The following is a 15677-nucleotide window of genomic DNA, read 5'->3' on the forward strand; positions in this document are numbered from 1 at the left end:
CCGGGGAGCGCTCAGCGGGCGTGGCGGAGCTGTAGGAGGTGCCTGGTGGAGAGAGGGTAAGAGAAAAGGTGTGCTGCGAAGGGCAGGAACGAAATAATCACAAAACAATTTCCACTGCAGCTCTGCCCGGCTCTGTAGAAAGGGCGTTGGGAAAGCTGAAATTTTCAGGCCTCCTGTGCCTTGAGTGATACGGGTTTGTATCGCCTGAAAATGTCTTCAGCAAAAGCACTTGTTCATTAGTAATTCACTGTCTCGCCAGGCGCGGTGGCGCACGCCTGTAATCCCAGCGCTCAGAAGGCTGAGGCAGGAGGATTGTGAGTTCTAGGCCAGCCTGGGTTACACAGGGAGCTCAAGGCCAGCCTGAGCTACATAGTGAGACCCGTCTCAAAAAGATCGATCGATCGATCGATCGATCAATCAATCATTGTCTATAGCAAGAAAGATAGAAAAAGGAATGGACAGGGAAGAGGCAAAAGGGCGCATGCGCCGTACAGCTAAATGCAGTGGTTTTGAGCAGAGGACAGACCTTTAGGGATTCCCTTTACAATTCCCTTGCAGAGGTGGAAGAGAGTGGAGAACTGTGGTAAGAGAACAGGAACTGGGTAGAAGGGAAACGTTTCTGCTAGTAACTTTCTGTTACAGAAGGCACAGGTACGATAGAGAAAGGAATTTTTCTGATTGAGACAGTCTCCTCCTGTGTGGTGTATAAAACATCATTTGAACAAAAAAGGTCCTTTAAAAACTTCCTTGCTAGGATAAATATATTTATTTAAAGTAGATGGTAATTTGTACTGTACAATTGATTTTTTTAAAAATGTAAACTAGGGCTGGGGATATAGCTCAGTGGCGCAAGCACCTGCCTGGTAAGTGCAAGGTCCTGAGTTTGATTCTCGGTACCCTCCCCGAAAAAACCATTTACTTAAAAAAAAAAAAATGTAAACTGTAGTGCAGTGAAGTATTAACTCACAGACAGATTCCCAGTAAAACAAACTGGCTCCGTTGTGCTCCGCATAAGCTAGAGGAGGTATTAATGAACGAATGTGTTCGACTGCAGAGAGCTCCGCGTTTTTATTCCAATTCTAGTCTGACGAGGGATAGCAAGCTAGTGCTTTTATCCCTCATTCTTACAAAGACCTAAACTCCTCTGACAGACAAAGAGTAGATCCTGAGGGGGAAAAGCCGCTTTAACGAGCATAAATTTGCAGTGATTCCCCCAAGAATTCCCTCCTGCTTCTGCAGGCCCACCTGCCTTCCAGACTTCGGACTCACTGTCCCCTGGCGGTTTGACTTCGATTTCTCACACTAAGGGCAGTGACTGAAGAACTTTCGAGTAGGAGACCCGCATACTTCCTTCTACCAGTTTATTTCTAGCATGTGTTGAAACCCCTTGCCTCATGATGAATGCTAGGTGTGGACCCATCCAGTGATTAATAAGGAACGTTAGTGAGGGTGAGACAGTCTGGAATCAGCAGCCCTCCATGCAGTCCGGATTCTGTGACTAACCTTAGGTATGCCCGTGGTGGTTCCTTCAAGAAGAGAATAAAAGCACTGTTACGGCTTAGAGCCAGAATGTCCCCCAAAGCTCTGCTGCGCTCCAGGCAGGGCTTCTGGAATCGGACTGACCAGGGCTGCTGTACTCAGTAGATGTGTCTTCTGACGAGCAGTGTGTGAATGTTAGGACTCGGACCTGCTGGTTAGCCGGGAGTCCGGGGCCTTGCCGAGGAGGGGGCTCCCTCTCCTGCTGCGGCCTTCGCTTTCTGCGGCCTGCGCGCCGTGTGTGAGCAGGCTTTCTCTGCTGGACCCTTCCCGGCACCGGTTCTGCCTCGGAGCTAGCCAGAAATGGAGAGAGCCAGAAGAAACTGTAAGCTCTCCTCTTCTAAGTTATGTGTGTTGTTGGGTGTTTTGTCCCAGTGACAAGAGAGTGACTAAGACATACATACGTCAGATTGTTCTTCTCCAAGAGAGACAGCTGCGGAGGAGCTTCTCCGCAAGTAGGCCTATTGCTGTGATTTCGCACTGAGTTTGCTGCTTTACCATTGACCTGAATGTGAAACTTCTCAGAATGAAAAACGAAGAATACTTTAGCTTGATCTGAAAGGTGCGTTGCTGAACTTCTTTTCTGGTATGTTGGCTGCTATGCTGTATACCCAAGAAAAAACAGCTTGATTAGCACTATCTGTACATCAGTTGTCTTTTTTTTTTTTTACTCCAGTAGTGGAGATTGAGCCCAGGGCCTTTGCACTAAGCTACATCCCCACCCTTTAAAGAACCTTTTAGAGACAGAGTGTTACTAAATTGCAAACTTGCCGGGCTTGGCTTAAATTTCCTATTCTCTTGCCCCAGCCTCCCAGAGTTCTGGGATTATAGGAGCACACCACCACACCCAACTTGTCTCACCTTTTGTGAGACTATTTTATCTTCTCCTTCATCATATGAAACTTTTGCTCTAATTATAGTCTAGGTACGTCTCTTACATTAAATGGTTAACTTTAGCTCTTCCCCAAGTTATTTTTCTTATCTTTATTCTAGGTCTGTACTTCTCAGGCTGTTGTAGAAAAAGCAAGTGTCTTGTTTTTAATTTCCCTCACAAATATACAACAAAAATTAATCACTAAAAAAATAAAATTTAGGAAGAAAACGTAAGCCTACAAAATTCAAGGCACCGAAATTTTCTTATGTTTAATGGATGATGTCATTATTCTAAAAATTCAGACAAGTCATCGAACACTGAGCCCCAATTCTGTCCTCACCACACGGCTGGATAATTAACCTCCTGACACTGGGGCACTGACTGGGGGGCTGCAGTGTGAAGCAGTGCGTTTGGTTTATAGGTTTGTTACCCATCAGTGTAACAGGCTACTTAGGTTACTTGGATAGCATGGGGACATCAATGCCTAAAGCATAATGTTTTAAAATACGAAGTATGTATCAGCCTTATAATTTATCTTGTATAGCTGTCTTTGTGTGTGGGTTTCACTTTTCACAATTTCAGGCAACTGTAGCCAACCACATTCTGAAAATATTAAATGGAACAATTTAGAAATAAACGGTTCATGAGTTTTAAATTGCTGGCCATTCTAAACAGCATGATGGAATCTCACGCCACTCTTCTTGTGGAGAATGTGAATAATCTCACCGGGGAGTTCCCTTCTCCAGTACCATGTAGACCGTGGTAGCATCAGTATTCCAGTGCATGTATGCCAACACCCTGTTCACATGGGAGCCTAACGTTACGTCACAGTGCCCTTGTCACCCACCTCACTTCATCTCACCATGTGGACATCGTATCACCACAAACCATCCAAAGAAGGCTGAGTACAATATAACCAGGCTTTTCTGAGAGATCACATTCACATAACTTTTACTCTAATACATTGTAATAATTATTCTGTATTGCTAGTTATTGTTGTTAATCTTACTGTCCGTAATTTATAAATTAAACTTTATCAAAGGTGGCAGGAAAAATTACAATATAAATAGGGTTTGGTAGTATCAGTGTTCGTGATTTCAAGCATTCCTTAAGGGTCTTAGAACTTATCCCTCTTGGATAAGGTGGAACTACTATATATCAAAAATTTCATTTCTTTAAATACTTTCATTTAGGAATTTCCACTTCTAGCTGGGAGGAACAGGCTCCTAAGACCTTTTTTCACAGATAACAATTATAACAATTACAGACTTTAGATAAAAATAAAAAGAACCCCACAAGGAATCACGAAAGTAAACAGAAACAGGCCAACTCAAAACTGTTTGCTGCAGTATATGTCCAGAAGTTTCTTGGTTAAATTCCTTTCTCTCTGGAAGTTCCTTAAAACTCACCATACTATTAATTTCACACACATACACACAAGCTTTCAGAGAACAAATTAGATTGGCAAATTATGCTGGTTATGTAAATAAAGCACTCCGCAATCTGTGCCTATTTTTCCACAAAATTCATATTTCTCAAATGTATTACATCCCCATATACCTACAATTTTTTTTTTTTTTTTTCTCTGTACCGGGGATCAAACTCACGACCTTGCGCTTGCCAGGCAGGCGCTTATGCCACTGAGCTGTATCCCCAGCCCCCCTACAAAATTTTTGTAAGAGATCTCTCTAAGCATTCTTACTATTAAATGCTGCCTATAAAACTAAAAATAAAGTATTGCATATTTACGTACCCCTTGAAGTTGTGATGATCCTGTTAGGTGCAGTTATGTCCAACGTAATTTTTTAAATGGTTGGTGATGTAGCTCGATGGTGCTTGCCTAGCATACACAAGGCCCTAGATTCACTTCCAAGTAGCACACACACACACACACAAATCGATTGCCAGTTCCTGACAATATGGTGGACTAATGTAGGCTGTCTTCACCAACTCCATTATTGGGATTATATAGGAACTAGAAAGAGATTGGTGAACCTGGAAAAGTTACATAAAATCTGTGAGAAATCTTTTGAGAAATAAGAGGTGACTGGAGCCTACTGAAAGGCTAAGGAATAGCAATCGATATGGAAACTAAAGGAAAATGTTTTAAATGTTTCTGGTTGTCTTAACTGCACATTACCAACACTAGATCGTTTCCAGCCACTTCTGCAAGAAAGTGTCACCCAGAATGAAGGAATGGCAGGCAACCCCAAGTGGTGCCACTGCCAGCTGGAATGAGAGAACCAGAACCAGTAGTTAGAGAAAGACTGCCCAGAGTCTGAGCATTTCCATCTCTTCAGCTAGCCCTTAAACTTAAGAGGGCTGCTTGATCACAACTGAGGGAGATAGTTCTCACAAGACAACTGTGTTAGACTGAGGCACAAGGATATTCCTTGAGGGTTGGAATTGCCTGATTGCCTGAGGGATTGCACCTAGGAATTGCTGAAGTCCGGTTTGTAGTGCCAAGATGAACACAGCTTCCAGATTTTTCCTGAACTTGCTAAGATCAACACAAGGTTGGACTTTGAGTACTTCTCTGGAATTTTTAACCAGTCAAGGTTGCTGGTATTACAAGGAGAACATACGCTTCCAAGGAAAAAGTATAAAAAATATGAGGAAAACAGCATTATAAACACACATGTATGCACACACACATACACACACACACACACACACACACACACACGGCAGGGAAAAATGACAATTTAAAATATTTCAAAGAAGTTTTTTAAAAAGGACATTATATAAACGATATAAAATAGTAGTTGAATAAGAATTCAGGAGATGGGTTAAATGACAGAACGGATCCAGTCAAAGAGTAATTAGCCTGACACTCAAGTAGAGCAACACCCTTGTAAAACACCAGAAACAGATGAAAAAAAGAAAAATTAAGAGATACGGAGGGAGGGAGGAAAAAGGGTCAACACTAATATGAGTCTCAGTAGGAGGTGGAGGAAATATTTGCATAATAAGTATGTAATATTCTCCCAGAGAAGGATGAAAGGGTACAGATGAAAAGTGTTCAGTTTCCAACAGCATGTACGTGTAAGTTCTGTGCCTTCACACATTATAAGAAAATAAAGGAATAGCAAGTACAAAGTGTAAGTGAACAACGCAAGGCAGAGACCCCTCAACAGGTTGTTGTGAAGGCCCCGACGAGGCATTTGATTTAATACCTGGGTGCAGGCAGAGGGAAGGTAAAAAGTCCATAGGGGATGAAGAGAAGTGAGCCGCTCTATAGGGCTGGAAAGAGAGCAAGGGACACTAGGTGAGAAGGTTGGAGCATCAGTGGTGGAGTTCTCTGAATGTCCAGTGCCTCAATGATTGAAATCCTTGGGCCAGATGTAAATGTGTGGATGTTCTCAGGTGCCCTGGTACTAGGGAGATTCTACGCTCTACCTTATCTCTTTTCAAGACATGCTGCGTTCGCCAAGGGCAGCAGCTCCAGTGCCGAGGCGAGATTTTTCTGAGAACAATGCTGCTGCTGACAAGCAGGTTGGGTGCTGGGAAAATCCCACTCAAGTAAACGTGATGTAAAGATAAAACCCTAGAAGTTTCGAGAAGAAAAAGCAAGCCATTTAAAAATGACAGAAGAATCAGATAGATGGATCTCAAGAGTAACACCAGTTGTGAGAATATGATGAAGTTCGTGTTGAGGGCCATCTATATCATTTTGAGGGAAAAATCATTGCACAATTAAGCTGTGACTGGGCTTGTCCAAGGGCTAGTGTCTTGCCATGTGAGCTGACTGCAGTATGCAGATGTTATGGTTTATGTCTGTGTGTCCCCTCCAAAGCCTCATGCGACCATGGGCAGGCTATTAGAGCTGAATGATTGTGGGTGTGAGAGCTACACCCACCCTGGGGTGGATAGTTTGCATATGTAAGGGAGAGGAAAAGAGTGCTTGAGGACATTCCTCCCCATTTCGCCCTGGTGTGTGCTTGTGGCTTAGCTGTGTTCTGCCGCCCTGAGCTAGCTCTCTGCCATGTGCCACTCTGCCTTGTAATCTGCCAAGCACAGACTGAAACTTCCACAAACTGTAAGCGAAATAAACCTTTCCTTCCTTAATTTTGGGCGTCAGGTATTTTGCAAGAAAAAAAAGTAACCAAGACAGCGGAAAAATAACTCCATGTGCCTCCGGTCACAGGTGAGGCCTCATCAGTCCCTTATGCTGTGACACCCCAGGGCAGGATTGCATCTGCTGAGAACTGAGTGGAGTCTTAATAAAGAAAAGGTTTCAGGAAAGGACAAACTTCCCCAGTCCTCATGAACACAAGATTCTTCTCAGCCATAAGAACATAAGACCACTGCCACCCTCTGAGTCATCCACTAATCCTCTCATCACTTTCTTCTCTGCAAATGTGGTCAATAAATACCTAGGTTCTGGCTGCCCTGTGGCCTCATGTTCCCCATGAACAGCTGACCATCTGAGATCCCCACTGCACTGCCATTTGTCCCTTGCTTTTCTCACTGTGAGCTGTAACACCTTGCAGGAAGTTGGAGGCTCACTTCAAGGATCCCCGATAGGTTCATGCACAGCAAAGGGAACCACCAGCAGAGTGAAGAGACAACCTACAGAATGGGAAAAACATTTTGCCAGCTACTCCTCAGACAAAGAACTAATATCTGGAATGTATAAAGAACTCCAAAAGTTAGACCCCTCTCCCCAAATTTAAAAACCCAATTAAAAATGGTCATTTGAAATCAATAGAGACTTCTCAGATAAAGAAATGCGAACGGCCAATGAATACATGAAAAAATGTTCAACATCACTGGCCATTGGAGAAATGCAAATTAAAACAACACTGAGATTCCGTCTCACTCCACAAATGGCTACCATCAAGAAATCAACCAATAACAAATGCTGGCAAGGGGGCTGGGGATTTAGGTCAGCGGCAAAAGCGCCTGCCTGGCAAGCGCAAGGTTGTGAGTTCAGTTCCTGGTACCAGAGAAAAACCAAAAAAAAAAAAAAAAAAAAAAACAAAAAACAAATGCTGGCAAGGCTATGGGAAGAAAAGAAGACTTCTCCATTGTTGGTGGGACTATAAACTGATACAACCACTATGAAAATCAGTATCCTAAAAAATAGAAATTCCATTTGACCCAGTATTCCCTTCTAGGTATCTTCCCCAAAGCATTAATTACAGCATATTATAGTGATGTCTACATACCCATATTTGTACTGTTCAGTTCATAATAGCTACATCTTGGATGCAGCCTACATGTCTGTCAGTAGATGAAAAGATAAAGCAAATGTATTTGTACACAATGGAGTACTACTCTGCTGTAAGGAAGGATAAGCTTGAGTCATTTGTGGAAGAATGGAAGCACCTTGAAACCACATTGTTAAGTAAATCACACACACAAGCTTAAATATCAAGTGATTTCTCTTATACAAAAACTCAATATACACATACATATTTATATATAGTACTAAGTATGAAATAAAAGTAGTAAAAAAAGAGATGGCAAAAAAGATACTGTAACCCTCCCCAGACAATATGTCTAAAAGTGTACCTTGACTTAATAAAAGTGTCTTGTGTGTTTCAGATATTCCCTTAGTCTGGTATTCAATCTGTATATATGATGCTTCACTTTATAAGGTAAATAAATGAAGCTGATACTAGTAACATAAACGGGGTGGAGGGAGGAGGGGAGAGCAGAAGTGTGCTGTGTACACGCTCCTGTTCCCTGCAGTGAATATAATCATATGTACTGCCGATGTGAAGGAATAAAAGTCAAAAGAAAGGAAAAGTGCAGAAAGGAGAGTATGGTGGGCACAGGGCACGCTCCACCGGGGTGCAGCGTATGAACGCAGTGAGTGTGGTGAAACTACAGAAGCGGGCAGTTCACTAACATCACCCTCCCATCCCTCTTCTCTGAGGTGGGTCATAAAGCTCTAGGAAGGACTTTCTAATCTTCCCCTGAAGCAATCCTAAAAACCTTTGTATGGGAGGTGTCCTCTTAATGCCTAGAGTATGCCTCGTTGTTTCCTTACATGTGGAGATAAAAGGTCACAGAAAACTGAACAGACCTTGCTAAGTTTTCCCTGTTATATGACCTTTGCATTATACTGCGTGTGTGTGTGTGTGTGTGTGTGTGTGTGTGTGTGTGTGTGTGTGTGTGTGTTTGCGACAGGGTCTTGCTCTGTAGGTCAGGCAGCAATCCTTCTGCCTCAGCCTCCTGAGTGCTGGGATTTTAGGTGTGTGCCACCATGCCCAGCTTTCACATTATACCTTTTTTGATCTATCATATTTTTCTACAGCTATCCACTCTTCATCAAATCTAGAATAAAAGTATACAAGTTGACTCATTTTTTTGTGTATGTCTTTATGTACTTGTGAAGCCTCCCATTTCACAAAAAATCCAATAAATGTTTGCTTTTCTTTTTGTTAATCTCTTTTGTTACAGCTATGAACCTAAAAAGGGTGAGGAAAAGGTGTTTTTCTTCTCATGTAAAGATGGAAGAAAATTTTTCAAAGTGTAGGATAGTTACAAAAACCAATTCCCATATAAATCTCTTCTTATATATATATAAATATATCCCATTAGTTCTGTTTCCTTGTCACTAATCACAGATGTACTAAATACTCAGCTCTACAAATTGGAGAAAGAACAATACAGCAAATCCACAGAGACAAGATGAAAATAAGTATAACAAAAATATATAAATCAACAATGTAAAGAATAATCTCAGGAATAGAGGTAAAGATTAATAAACTAAAATATATTGCAAAACATTTAAAAATAACATTCCCACAGGATTGGACATAAAAATAGAATATAGAAATGATCAATATGTGGGCCAAGAAGAAGTAATAAAAGCAGACTAAACATCATAGAAAAATATTGTGGACATCTTTACACAAAATATTTTAAAATCTCAATAAGTAAACAATCTTGAAACACAAAAGGTAAAATGGGCTACATAATAAATGTAAAATATATAAATTAAAATAGCCACTAAAGACCATTGTTAGAAACATTTTTATGGATCAATTCTAATCAATTTTCAAGGAATTAATAAAGAATAATGTTACCTAATTCATTTTCTTAGCCCCAATTTCATATATTTATAAATATATATGAACTCCAGTGAAATCTCAAGTATAATATTAATTAAAATACAGTGATGACAACAAAATGATAGGGTAGGAAATTATAGGCCCTTTTTCCCAAGCAAAGGCACTGAGTTAATGTAATTATTAATTAATAATAATAACAATAAACTAGAATACTCCTCTGAGAGCTTTTGAAGCCTTAACACCAAAGAAATAGGAAAACATGGCCTAATAAAAGGAATCCTATAAAACTCCAGAAATGAATCAGGTCCTATGCCATGAAGAACACTAGGTCACTTAGGAAGCCTTGAATGGGTATTCTAGCTAATAGTAACATCCAACCAGGTGAGGTCCTAGCTACCCTGAGCAACACCTGTCAGATGTGTAATGGATCAGCATTCAGATGAGTCCTGCCCCCAGCCACTGAGTCACTCTGAGCCTTTGAAAATCCAACTGAGTTCCCAGATGTAGAGCAGGGGAAAATATGCTTTCGAAGCCTTGTTCGGAATATATGAACATAATAAAAGATCATTTTACAACACTAAATGTTGGGGGTGATTTTGGTGTGTAACCATAGAAAACCAGAAAAGTAAATAAATATATAACACTGCACTTCAACAACACTCAGTTGGCCCATAGTCTGTAATGTGTTGTCTATTGTGATTTCAAATAGAGTAATGATGCTGTCAAGGTTGTATAACATAATACAGAAAAGATTTTTATTTAGTGAATTATTATATGGCTATGATGTAGGCAAATAAAAATTCATTCAGAAAAATCAGATGTAATTTTTAATTTTAATTAGATTTAATTTTTAATTTTAAAGGATAGCAGTTCATGGGACATGAAATTTCTATTGGTATTAAAGCTTAACATGCTTTACCTCTATTTCTTTTTTAAAATTTTAATTTTTAATTTTAATTAGATTTAATTTAACAGATTACTAGCTCTCTGAAGGATTATCAGAAATCCTTGAGGTTATATTTTACTAAATTATTAAATTTTTGTAAATAATACTCAGTGTTGTTAACTCCGATGAGATAAGTGCACTCATATTACTGAGAACACCATGAGTTATAGGGATCCTGTTAATAATATGGCAAGTCTTTGAGAAATATGTAAAGATATTCATACCAGTTTATCCAGTAATTCTACTAAGTATTTGCAAGGAGAGCAGGGAGAGGGGAGAGAGAAAAAGAGAGGAAGAGGGAAGGAGGGAGAGGGGAGGGGAAGGGGAAGAAGAGGAGGAGGAGGAAGAAGAGGAAGAGAAGAAGAAGAGAGGGAAAGGGGGAAGGAAGACGGAGGGAGGAGCAGCTGTGAACATACCAATTATAGCATTATCTTCAGAAAAAGAAAACAGCTAGACTGAAATAAGGGACTGATGCTGTGATTTCGATACAGTGTGAATGTATGGCCCAAAGGGGCAGTGCTGGAAGCTTTGTCCACCTGTAGCTGTGTTGAGGTTGTAGGAAGTGGGGCCTAGGGGCGGATGGTTAAGGCACTGAGGACGTTGTCCCCAGAAGAGACGAGGGTAGTTCTTGCACAGATGAATTGTTACAAAAAGAGTGAGCCTTGTCCCTGAGTCCCTGTTACTCCCTGTCTCACATGTGATATTTCCCTTCCACAGACTCTCCCATCGTGATACCATTGACCATGGGGAGGTATCACCATGATTATTGCATAAAACACTTTAAATGTCTTCTATAGATACAATATTATCACATTTTACCTTTATCACAGTCCTGTGAAGTAGATATAAATTATTGTCCCAATTTTGTAGTTGATCAAATACTCAGAGGTTAAACAATTTGTTATACTTTGTTTTACTGATTTACTGAAAATAACATTTTTCTCGGGAAATTAAGGAAATGCTTATCTTATAAATCTATAAGTGTAACATGCAAAAGTTCACACACAAAGGAGAGTCATGTGACTGCTCTCCATTTTACAGAGTTGGTAAAATTATAACGATACCATAGACTGTGAATTGTGAGTAAAATCAAGGTGAGAATCATGTTAGAATTATGATATAATCTAATGAAATATGAAAGTACTTTATAAGCAATAAAATGTTATGCAAATTGTAGTTATTATAGTGACCTCCTGAGTACCAGCTGGCCTCATACAGCTAGAATCCCTGAGCAGTAATCTGGGTTTAGTACTTAGCTTCAGTATGTGACTTAGACCATTCAGCCTTTCTGAGCGCCTGTTTTTTTTTTTTGTTTGTTTGTTTTTCTCCGGTACCGGGAACCGAACTCACGACCTTGCGCTTGCCAGGCAGGCGCTTTTGCCACTGAGCTAAATCCCCAGCCCCTGAGCGCCTGTTAAATGTGGTTAATTCTCCTTCATCTCCCTCCATCTTCTTACGTCACCTGTGTACCCATAAATATACAGCTCAGCATGTACACATACATGTAAAGGCATCTAGTGTAGAACCTGACAAGTTATACATGTTCTCCTAGTGGTAGTTTTCTACTAATTCACAGAAATAACAAACATATGGTCTAGGTCAGACAGCACATTAAGCATTACTGAAATTTTATGGTAATTGAAAATCTCCGTGCCTATTTTTTCTAGTGAGCTCAGAGGCATGTATACAATACCAACACACAGAAGCATTTGAAATACCTTTTTAAAAAAAATCGTGTGTAGATCTATTAATTTCATTTCTGCAGGTATTACGATTGCTATCATTGTTATTTAATGTAGCAGTTGTCACTTTTGTTTTGAGTACATTAATTTGTCTTTATCAGTTTCTAAACCACGTAGCTGTGGACATGTTACCTTCCTTCTTTTATCCATTAAAATTACTTTCACATTCATGGCGTTTTTATGACTGCTTGATATATTGCTTTAAGCACTGGAAAGTAGATAAAAAATTTCTGGCACCTTGGAAGAATGAATTTGTCGTGGAGGAGATTACATCTTGATGTATGGTTCCTGAATCCCTTGGAAAGTGTTGTATGAACTGCCAAGGCTTGCTACCTGGTCTTCATGTCTAATGTGAGATTGTCTAATGTATATCACATTTATGTGCTGTGAGCTGCTTGTGGTTTCAAGGTCACTACTGCATTTCTGCACCAATTCATGATAATTAATAAGAGTGTCCGAGACAACCACCTCTCCTTGACCTTAAGTGAAGTTTGTGTTTCAGGCTAAAAACTAGTTTTAAAAAACCCCACATCTTCACTTAGAGGTGCAATCACTTTAAAACATTTAGAATTGAAGAGGAAATTGAGTCAAAATGACTATAAAGCTTCTGTTTCCTTCTTTCTCTTGCCATAGCCAAATGATTTTACATACTTTTGCTGAAACTTTTTCCATCCTAATATTAATGCTCTTACACATCCTTCAGATCTCTGCTCAAATGTCTCTGTTGGGTCTACCTTGAATATTATATTTAAAATTTGCATATACCCTTCATTCATATTTCCTTTACCTCCCTTTAACTCTTCTTTTTCTCATAGCACCTACTGCATTCTGCTTGTTGTGTAATGAAATTATTTATTACATCTGTTATTCATTACCTGTGAGCCTCAGAGTGTAAATTCTACAAAGACAACTGTGTCAGTTTTGCTCACAAACAACTAAAAAGGGGCTTGATGTCCCAAACAATTAGAAAAGGGCTTGCCACAAAGTCAACACTCAATAAATATGTATTTGGTCGGATAAAAGCACATCATAAATGTTTTAAAAATTCTTGATCTGATTAGATAATGCTTACAACAACACCACCTAATCACAGGGAAAATGATATTCAGACAGACCGTGTTTTGGGTGAGTGATCACTTCTTGGAAGAGTATGTTCTCTTGCTAGAGTATGTTCCTATATTATTTCCGCTAAGTTTAGTTCTGAAATACATGTTCTTTTTGGTTCTTTTTCTGTAATATTTTGTTGATTTTATTTTCACCTTTTTCACAATGATTTTAATGTCCAAATATTTCTATATATATATTTATATGGTAGTACAGTGATGAACTACTAACCACATTCTTTTTATTACCTAGAGATTGTTAGTTTTCTGTGTTTGAATTTCAAAGCATGGATTCTAGAATTATGATGTTATGAAGTTAAATGTTATTTGTATACTCTAAAGACTTTGAAGCAAATTAAATACTGAGTTTTCTCTTTTTTGTTGTTTTTTTGTTTGTTTGTTTTTCCGGTACTGGGAATCGAACTCATGACCTTGCACTTGCCAGGCAGGCACTGTGTCACTGAGGTAAATCCCCAGCCCCAAATACTGAGTTTTCTAAAATTTAAGAAGTGAAGTAAGAGAAATAAAAAAATAGTGATAGTACTTATCAGTATTTTACTTGCAGAAAAGAAATATTAGGAAAAATGCTCCCAACCCCCATTTCAGGGCTGTAGTTTTGAAATATGTAGAATTCACATATATGTTCCTTGTTAGCGTAGTTTACATAAAGGAAACTGCGTAGGGAAACAAAAAGAAAAAATAGAGATGGAAGGATGTTGTTTAAGAAGTATTGCTTTCAGGAATTACATGAAGCCAGGTTTGCATACATGTTTAGAATATAAAGTTTCTAATGAGTGCACCCCAGTAGCTCAGCACCCACTGTGAGAGCTGATCCTGTTAAAAAGTTTGGGGCTGGTCTGGCCTGACACAGAGAAGCAGCAGCCAGCATGTGCTGCCTGGTCACAACCACCCACCAACTCCAAGCTGGCTCTACATTTTGCTCTCCCTGAGCAGAAGCGAGGACTAACTGAAATAATGGCCAGTGGATGAGGCAAACACTCAGAGAAGGTAAACACAGAGGGCCTGAAGACCTAGGGAGAACGTACAGGCTTGGCCAGCAGATTCAGAGATTCCAGTGTTATTCTCCTGCAGCAAGACACGGGTTCAGGAACAAGAGTCCATAAAAAGTCATCAAACAGAAACTGAGGACATTAAAAATTCTGTTACAAGGATGGGCAGCCGAAGTGACCAAGGGAAGGACAGAATGTCAGGAGTAGAGGACAGGTCTATGGCCAGTGACCAGTTAATGAGAGATACCTTACAAACAGCAGTAGAACATGAAAAACAGATCTACTGGTTACTAGTTGACACTAAAATTAAGATTAACTAGAATTACTAAGATTAACTAGAATTAGTAAAAAATCAGAATACAGTACAAATGGCATAAGAATACTTTACCGAAATAATACCAGAAAATGTTTCAAAGATGGGAAAGGAATTTAACATAGTAAGTGAGGTATATAGAACTCCAAATAGTCATGATCAGAAAATAACCTTTCCACAACACATCATAGTTAAAATCCCAGAAGTCCAACACAAGAACATTCATAATGGTGTTGTAGAAAAGCAATGAATCATTTATAAAGGCAAAGCCCTTACCATTACACCGCACCTCTCAACACAAACTTTAAAAGCCTGGAGACTCTAGTGTGAAGTATTTCAGGTCCTGAAAGAAAGTAATTTCCAACCCATACTAATATGTCCTTTAAAACTACCTTTGAAAATTAATGAAGAAAGAAGGTATTCCCATGATAAAGGGCACCTAAAAAATTCACGAACACCAAACCAGCACATCTCCTGATACTTGGTATGCAGACATTGACTTGGCAAATTCCTTCTTCTCCATACCTATCCATCAGGACCATCAGAAAGAATTTGCTTTTAGCTTGCCTTCCCCACATTACCTGAGGGGTATATTAACTTGCCAGCCCTGTGTCAAAGCTCAGTTCTTACGGATCTTGATCACCTTTCCTTCCCATACGATATCACACTGGTCCATTACATTGATGATTTTATGCTGTTAAGGCCTAGTGAGCAGTAATTGCAGCTTCTCTGGATTTCTCAGTACAGCATTTGAGAGCCAGGGGATGGGAGATAAATGCAGCAAAAATCCAAGGTCCTTCCACCTCAGTGAAGTTTCTAGGAGTCCAGTGGGGTGGAGCATGTAGGGCTATTCCTTCAAAGGCAAAAGATGAATTGTTGCATCTGGCTCCCTGTTATGGTTGACACATTGTGTCAACTTGGGGAGTTGGGGCAGTGGCATGGCTATTGTTGGGGGCTTTTAGCCAGATTTATATTGAGAATCAAGAACAAAGAGCCCAGGCCGGCCGAGCAGGCTCCCCCAGCCCCCCGCGCCTTGCGCCCAGGCAGCCAGTTCTCCGGGAGCTGCAGCGCTCCTGGGTCCGAGTGTGGGCCGGACTCATACCACCGCGATTCCCAGCCGAAAAGCGC

The 15677-nt window shown here is 40.0% G+C and overlaps 1 long non-coding RNA gene across 1 annotated transcript in view; it reads left to right on the top strand.

Moving 5' to 3' along the window:
• Nucleotide 1: 1 nt before the first annotated feature.
• LOC102030507 overlaps nt 2–15677 on the top strand; it is a 71395-nt gene continuing 55719 nt past the window's right edge. Inside the window, exon 1 of the long non-coding RNA XR_259958.2 lies at nt 2–56. This is a non-coding gene — a long non-coding RNA (uncharacterized LOC102030507). The remainder of the gene's footprint in view (nt 57–15677) is intronic.

Source organism: Chinchilla lanigera, unplaced genomic scaffold (assembly GCF_000276665.1).
Source record: "Chinchilla lanigera isolate Chin_1 unplaced genomic scaffold, ChiLan1.0 scaffold00011, whole genome shotgun sequence".
Taxonomy (NCBI): Eukaryota; Metazoa; Chordata; class Mammalia; order Rodentia; family Chinchillidae; genus Chinchilla; species Chinchilla lanigera.